General features: G+C 47.0%; 1 protein-coding gene across 10 annotated transcripts in view; it reads right to left on the reverse strand.

Annotated features, from left to right (window-relative positions):
• Positions 1–3,353, reverse strand: part of ZNF280D (zinc finger protein 280D) — a 109,415-nt gene extending 106,062 nt beyond the window's left edge. For 4 of the 10 annotated variants that reach the window (XM_019504270.1, XM_019504273.1, XM_019504272.1 and 1 more), the window contains exon 1: positions 3,174–3,349. The gene's annotated coding sequence lies outside the window, so the exon portion shown is untranslated. Of the gene's footprint in view, positions 1–3,173 lie in introns of all 10 variants that reach the window. The other 6 variants (XM_019504277.1, XM_019504279.1, XM_019504278.1 and 3 more) reach the window with 3 other exon arrangements.
• Between the last annotated feature and the right edge of the window lie 4,768 nt (positions 3,354–8,121).

The raw sequence follows: 8,121 nt of genomic DNA on the forward strand, positions 1-8,121 counted from the left end.
CTCTGGTACCTGGCCAGTGCCCCACAAGCACTCATAGAGCTATGCTAGGGGCCCCACTATGATCTCCACCAATTCCCTCAACACCCCCAGGTAAAGAGCATCTGGACCTACTGAAACACGTCCAGCCCCTCCAAAAGTTCCCTAACTAGGTTGTCCCTGGCCCTAGGCACGGTGGTGCCTCCCCTGGGTCCATCTGCAATTCTTGGAGGGGAGATGTCCCAGTCCCTGTTCAGGAATATGGAGGCAAAGAATCCGTTAAAGAGGTCAGCTTTTTCATTTACTGCAATCACCAGATTGCCAAGCCTATCCTGTAGGGGTCCCCCTGGAACCATTACCTGGAACCTTCTTCTTACTTCCTATGTATTTGAAAAAGAACTTTTTATTATCCTTAAATCTGGTCACTAGCCCTAGCTCCATCTCTGCCTTGGCCTTCCTAACAGCCTCCCTACAGTCCTGAGCAAGAGGTGTAATCCTCCTTGGTGACAGACCCTTGTTTCCACTGTTTGTACACCAGTGGTCCCCCCCCGATTCGATTTGGAGATTCGGCCATCGAATCTCCTCCAAATCGAATCACCACCTGAAGCTTCACACAGCCCTACTACATATCAGATCCACCAGAAAGAGAACCTAACTTGATTCACTTCATTTGGAGGATTTCTTGTAAATTTTATTAGTATGGAGGCAAAAATGTATCAACTTTCGAAGTAATGTGCCACGTCTCTCTCTCTCTCCTCCAGACTTGATCATGATTGATAACTGAGTGGATATGTACTATATTTGAGGGGTTTAGCTTTTATTTGACTTGTCTGAAGTTAATATGTAACACCTACTGTGAATCTACCAAATGACCAAATCTTTTAAGAATATCTGCTCCCACTTCAAAGTTATTTTTAGAAATAAAGACTGAAAAGTCAGCATCTTAAAACAGAAACTTTAAAAATAGGGTGCTTCTCTGACAACTCTCTTAGATCCTGCTGCATAATTTTATTGCAATATTGTGAATTAATTTAGAGTACAATTAATCTTGTATGGTTTTCCTTTTAATTAATTTAAAGTATATCATACATTCCATGAATCTGACTCTACAGCTCAAATATGACCTGGAAATAGTACCCTTCATCATCGAAATAAAATTTCAAAGTCTGGCAAAGTAAATTTAAACCACTGGATTACTGGTTCTCAACATGAGGCTTGTGATAAAGTCTCTTGAAGCCACAAGCACCTTACACTCTTCCTATTTTGCCAAATAATAAGATAAAGTCCTGGCATAACAGACACTGAGAACCAAAAGAATCATATATACTCAAACTCTATATATAACGATAGATTTGAATCAGGATAAAAACCATTGTCTAAAAAGTATTAAAAAGTTCAGAAAATTGTACATTTCAAATATGTTTCAAGTTCTCTTGTTCAATGACAAAGCTTTTTAAGAGCTAAAGAAACATTGCAAGAAGAACAGCATGGGGCAAGAAAAAAAAGCATTGTTTCTTTATGAAGTATTTGCAGCTGACACTGCTATGCTTTTAACCAATAAAAGTAAGGCTAATTTGCTACATCAACTTTCAGCATGATACTACTCCACAGAACATTACTACAACAGCAGCAGCCTTGCAACTGCAATAATTAGACAAACTAATAACTGACGTAAATCAGAAAATTAAATTATCTTATGGCATAAAATGAAATGAAAACCAAGTTGTTATTTCTCTGAAGGACTGTTACATTTCTAGTACTGTAGTTACTGTCAGAGTTGCAACAGACTTACTAGAAAAGATGTTTACATCTTTACTATTTGATGCTATAAGCGTATGAGTGCCGACATCCTTAAAAGAGACAAACTAATAAAATTCAATATTAAATGGGAAAACGTTAAATAAATCAGAAGCGTACAAGAAAAGGAAGGGGAAGGACTTACACAAAAAAGTACTCTTAAATGTACATAAACCAAGACTATAAAGTGTCATCTCTGCATTTAACTTTGGAAGCCACAAAAATTTAAGATGCTGAGAACCCTCAATGACTACGTGTTGAGTTATGAAGAATTTCCAACCTGCGTAATTTCCCAGTGCCTAGAACTCCCAGTGCTGAGCAGATCCTGAACTGATTCCCTTGTATGAAATTAGGAAACATGCTTGTAAAGAGAGTGAAAGCTTCTACTTTGCCACCACAGAGCTTTTCCAAGTGGCCTTGTCTATTTCTCAGTTTGACAGGACATTTAGTAAAATTATCTGTGTGATACTACAAGCCTAGTTATTTTGTTTTAATAGTTGTTTTAGGAGACTAGCTAGACACCCTTGTGGCTCAACTTAAATTAGCAGCCAACTTACATCTGGGCACACTACTCCAGTTGACATGATTTAGATTTACGTATGACAGCCTGCAGCATCAGGTGGACACTCCACATTAGCAGTGTTGTTGTGTTTGCAGTGGGCCTTGAGTTTGTATCTGTGACACGTGGCTTGTGGAAACGGCGGTCAGAGTCAATTGTTGAAAAGGCATCAAGTATGTACCCTGAGGGTGAAACTTCCCTTCTCGGGACACCTCCCTGCCTGACAGAGACAGCGAGCTCTGCCTGAGGAAGGGCTGGGTCAGCTTTTGCATACAAGCCTCAAGTCCACACCCCCAAGCTGGGATGGGTGTGAGGCCAGGAGGGAGCCAAGCCCCCCGCAGCAACGCAGCTCCTGCCTTGCCCGGGGCCGTGCACGGCCTCAGCCTCCTCCCGAATGCGCTCAGCCACCCAGGTGCTGGGACTCCGCTCCGGCGTCAGGCAGACGCGGACGAGAGTTGTCCGAGGGGCGGACGGCCTGCTCAGCTCAGCACAGCGCAGCCCATCCGGCCCTGCCCCCGCTCACAGCTGCACAGGGGCCCCGACGGCGGCCACAACCACGGTGGGAAGGTGGGGGGCGCGGTCCCTGCCCGGCAGGCTCCGGAGAGGGCCCGCGTCCCCTTCACGCGAGGCTCTACGGCAGGCCTGCCAGCCAGACGCAGAGCCCGGGCCAGGGCGGGGGGGCTACAAGGCCGCGCTCCGAGCTAAGATGGCGTCGGTCTCGTAGGCGACAACCCCCCGCGGCCCACCCGGCGCTAAGCAGCTGCAGCTCCCTCCGCACTGGAAGGCCCCAGACAGGCCGTCCCGGCGGGGAGGGCACGGCAGAAGGCGCGGGCCGGCTTACCGTGCTGCGCGTGTGGAGAGGCCGCGGCAGGCGGGCTCGCTCACTTCCTCCCTGATTGGGGGAGGGGGCGGCTCTGGCGGAGGATCCTCACATCGCCGGGCCGCGGTGCCCCACCTCAGGCAGCTGCTGCTTCCGCCGCTGCCGCCACCGGCCGGGAGGGGAGGGGAAGGGAGGGGAGAAACCGAGGGGCGGGGGTGGGGGTGCTGAGCCCGGCGCGGTGGCTGATGGGAGGAGTGCAGGTCAGCCCCATAGAGGCGCCTTCTTTCCGGCCGCCATCGAGGCGGGGCTGGGCCGAGCCGGGCCGGGCGGCGCGGGGGAGGTGCGCAGAGCGCCGCGCCATGTGCTGGGCCTCACACCCCGCGGGTCCGGCCTCGCCTGCAGGCCGCACAGCCGTCTCTTCCGTGCCGGAGGCGACTACTTGCTGCTGCTACGGCAGCACAATGGTCTTTTCCTCCGCGGGGCCATATTCAGGCGGCCCCCGCACACGTACACAGCTGGTCGGGGGCTATGCAGACACTGAGGGGCAGGGCACGAACTGAGGCTTTGCCCGCGCGTTGGTCCCGGAGAGCGTCCAGGATCGCAGAGAGCTCGTGGCGCGAAAAGCAGCCCCGAGCCACCCTCGCCGCACGCGGCGGAGGAGGCCGGTGGCCACTGACCCATACCGCTGCGCCCATGTACTTAGTAGGCGCCTGCCACCGTCAGCGAGGCCCGTGGCGCACAGGAGATGCGCACCAGGAAAGAGCCCAGACTGATATTTACCATCTCCACCTCCTACAGCCAACAACTGCCACCAGTCCCTTGGCTCCTGCGCAGACATGCTTATTCCTCTCCGTGGGAAGTTGTAGCTAGGTAAACCCCACATCAAATGATCTGCAAGAGCCCCTTGTGTAAACAAATTAAGTGCAAAATACAAAATAATGACGTGTGTGGCATTACATACACATTTTTGTGCCACTCTGGCCCATACCATAAAATGCAGATTAACAAATGTTAAACTCCATGAGTTAAGCACTAGGCAGATGCATTGAAATCATGAGTTTACAAGGCCCTAGTTCTACAACACAATCCTATTTCCTATCCCTCTACTTTTAGAGAGAAATATCTGTTTCCGGATGGTTCTTCCTATTACTGGTTATGGAAACTTTTATTTCCAAAGAATTTGGAACATGCAGGACTGAGAGATTTACATTGTATCAATTCAAATTTAACTGCACACAAAATTATACTTTCTATTCTCTCTTTTTTAACTTCATGCATTCTGAAGACATACTGGTAGTGATAACTTGCAGTTGCACAAAAACAAGCCTCTCTAGCTTTGTTTCATATATGGGCATTTTCCAGAAAAAGAATTCATCACAAGCTTCATTCTTATGAATTTAAGCCCCAGAGAGCCAAGAAGGATCTGACTAGAGAAGCACATTAGTTAACCTGAGAAATATTCTGTTCATTTTTATATGCATTACAACTTTGAAAGACCAGACAGTCTGCAGGATATCAGAGAGGAAAATTAAATTCCAAAATCCAGATTAGATGCTCTTCCACATCTGCTTGTAGTGATGTGTAAGAAGAGATGGATCCTTTTAGTATCCTGTCAGGAGGTAAGGTGGTAATGAGGTGACAGAAACTCAGCTGGATGTTGGGAAACTGGAAAGATACATCTTTTCTGTATTTTTTAATCAAATTGTAGTTATTAAAAATGTCAAACCATTAGAAATCCAGATTATTATTATACTGTACTTTTGCTGTCCTTATTAAAGTTAAACACATGCTTGTATATAAAACTATCTGGGGAAAGAAAAAACCCTATCTTCTCAGGTTTTACACCAACTGTACACTAAAAACAACATTGAAATAATATGTTAATACTGCAAATATTTAAAAGTTAGGAAATGCCAGTATTAAAATTGATGGTGTAACCTTAATCTGTACCATTTGTACCTTCCGCCCACCTCCTTGTATATGTAACTAATGCATAATCATTTATCATTTTTTCCATAGGACCCCTACCTCTCTCAGCGTATATGCCTGTGAAAAGGTGGGCCTGGATTCACCCTTTCAATAAAAGACAAACTCTGTTCAGAGGCACTCTCCCCAGGTCCATAAATGAATAAGTAAAAGGTGAAATAAAGGCACTAGGGACTCTTAGTAAAAGGTCCTACATCTTGGTGCTGGGCTAGGAAATGAGCAAATACAGGTGTTCTTTGATATTATTCAGAGGCAAGTCTGTCTGGATCTTGGCTGAGCAGCTGTAGCTGGGTATAGGTTTCATAGAATAGTAGTCAAATATCAAGACCAATAAGGATAAAGAATACAGATAGCCAGGGAACACCTTTCCGTTGGACTTGCATCTGGGAACAGCGCAGCCTTCATCTCCTACATCACACAAGCAGAAACTACTGATGTGGACAACTTCTTGTGTCACGTTTGCACTACAGAGTACAACCAAATCCTGCCAGCTGAAGATCTGTTACTGTAAGTCTGGTGACAAGAACCAGCATCAACCTCCAACACACTACCTGTGCAGGGAATTGTGGCTTTAAGCAACAGGGATGCAGCAAGGAAGCTTTCATCCTCAAATGCCACAATACCCAATTGTGGAGAATAACTCCTAGGTTTTAATGAGGTTCTGCCACAAACACAACTCAAAGTGGTATCAGGGAAAAATCTCTTGGATAAATATAGAAGATACTTGTCATATCAGAGTTCTTAGAAATAGCAATGGAACCCATATGAATGCACAGCAGGCCCTGTCCATCCTTTCCCCACAGGAAGACATTAAGACATCAGCTTCCCTAGCCAAAAGATTCTCCCACCTTCCCTGAAAATTGCAGAAACTCTGTTGAATCTTAACCAGTACCAAATTAAAAGATACTGGATAAACCCTGCTCACAACTCAAGTGGTCAGAAACCCTGGCCTCTAACTTGATCCAACTGAAGAACAGATTTATGACTGAGGTAGACACCCAGCTACAGCAGTAGACTAAGTGTCTATGGTCACCAACTATCCAAGGGTTTTGTCAATGATATATTGATAGACGATAGCACCTGTCATGGATTCTCTAACCAAAGTTGACAGGTTTGGTCAAGATCCAACAAAGCTTGACCTTATATATGCCACAGAGTTGCATTGCACCTAGAAGAACAACAGTGAATTTGGGATGAAAGCAAGCACTCCCATATCCCCTTAAGATACCAGTGATCCACCCTATCAAATACTATTTTTTGAGCAGGAAAATGTAAGTGACACATCATTCCCACATGCTACCGGTTTCCCTCACTTTATGCTGTACGTGCACTCCTGGAAAATGGTGCATAACTTGAATTCGCATAAGGGAAACCCACTTTACAATGTAACAAATAGGAATCCATTCCAAGGCTTTGTACTGGCCCACAGACCCATTTCTGCCACTTTTACAAGGCAATTTTGGTATTCAGCAACAGCAGACAGTATACACAAGCACAGGAATGTTACGCTAGCAGGATGCTTAGAAGCAATAATGGGGATGGCAACTACAGAAACGTGTCACAGACAACGAGCAAGGGGCACAGATCTACACAGGAGACTATTTTGGTGTCTGTTTCTCCCACAATGCACCTGCATTAAACCTGCATAAAGCGAGGGAAATCTGCATATGGAAAACATCCCAGATACAAGTTGTCAAAAGTTATATAAACTGATCTCAGACAGCGGTCTGTTCTGGAGGGATCTGTTTCAGCAAGAGGGTTTTTTGTTACAACTTAAAAAGTATGGCTGTTTGCAGACAAAAAAAACCCCATGCTTTAATCGGAAGCAGCAGTGTGTTAGTTCAACGCACATTAGTTCATACTTCTCTGCAGCATCTTTATAGATCAGGTGCTTTAGTGGGGCTTTTTTGGCAGTTTAGCTAAAGCTGATTCAATCAGCTAATACAGGAGTTTTCAGCTGGGGATATACATACCCCTGGGGGTACTTTGGAAGGCCCCAGGGGATATGCAGCAGTGCCGCGGAAAAGCCAGCAGCACTTCTAGTTTTGCCACTGTGGTGCCATGAAGGGAACCTCCCCACCTCATTTGTCAACTGGCCACTGGAGGACCCTCCCCCCGCTTGTTGACTGGCTGCCAGGGGGCTCCCCGCCTTTCAACCAGCCACCGGGGGTACCCTGACCAAAAAAGGTTGAAAATGCCTGAGCTAATAGATAAAAGTGCCAAAAAAGCCCCACTGAAGCACCCAATCTCTACAAATGTCAGGTGAGCTGGGTCTAAGGTGCTGCCTCTTCTGGGCATGCACAGGGCTCAGTGCAGGGATGTGCCGAGTTTAAAGTAAGGTGCCATTTTGTGGGGAAGGCGGGGCAATTAACACCTGCAAGCAGCCTATGTGATTTGTAGAGCTGTGCAAAGCTTCAGTCCCTGATTTGATGCGGCCGACATTCGGCCCAATTTAGTGGCCGAATCTCGATCTGAATTGAATCAGAGGACCCTTTAATCTCTCTGAATCAAATCAGAACCCTCTGAATCAATTTGGAGAGATTCAGCAATTTGGACATAGACACAGCTTTAAATGTCTTTTCTACATACCTCTAGGTAGCAGGCAGCTCGTGAATGCTGTGATACTGGGGCTCATGGGGTGTCCCACAGAAGCATGGACAACTCCGGAGCGCACTCAGTAGCTGACCTAGAAGTGGACCAGAAGCACTTCCAGTCCACTTCCAGGTCTGCCAGAGAGCACCACGCAGGGGGCCTACCCTACACCCCCCCGGCTTGGCAACTTTTGCCTCCTGGGTCTGAGGGAGTACCTGGGGTCCCTCTGCGGCTGATCACCCAGCTGGGAGAGTGCAGGGAGCCCTCCAGCATGCTCCCTGGTGGACCCAGAACTTCTGGGTTCGCTGCCAAGCACTTGGGGGGCCGCCCGTGCTCCTGTGAGATGCTCCATCTGCCCCAGCATCACAGCATTCACAAGCCACAACTGGTA

The sequence above is a fragment of the Gavialis gangeticus genome, unplaced genomic scaffold (assembly GCF_001723915.1).
Source record: "Gavialis gangeticus isolate Ggan-Ray unplaced genomic scaffold, GavGan_comp1, whole genome shotgun sequence".
In the NCBI taxonomy this organism is placed as follows: Eukaryota; Metazoa; Chordata; order Crocodylia; family Gavialidae; genus Gavialis; species Gavialis gangeticus.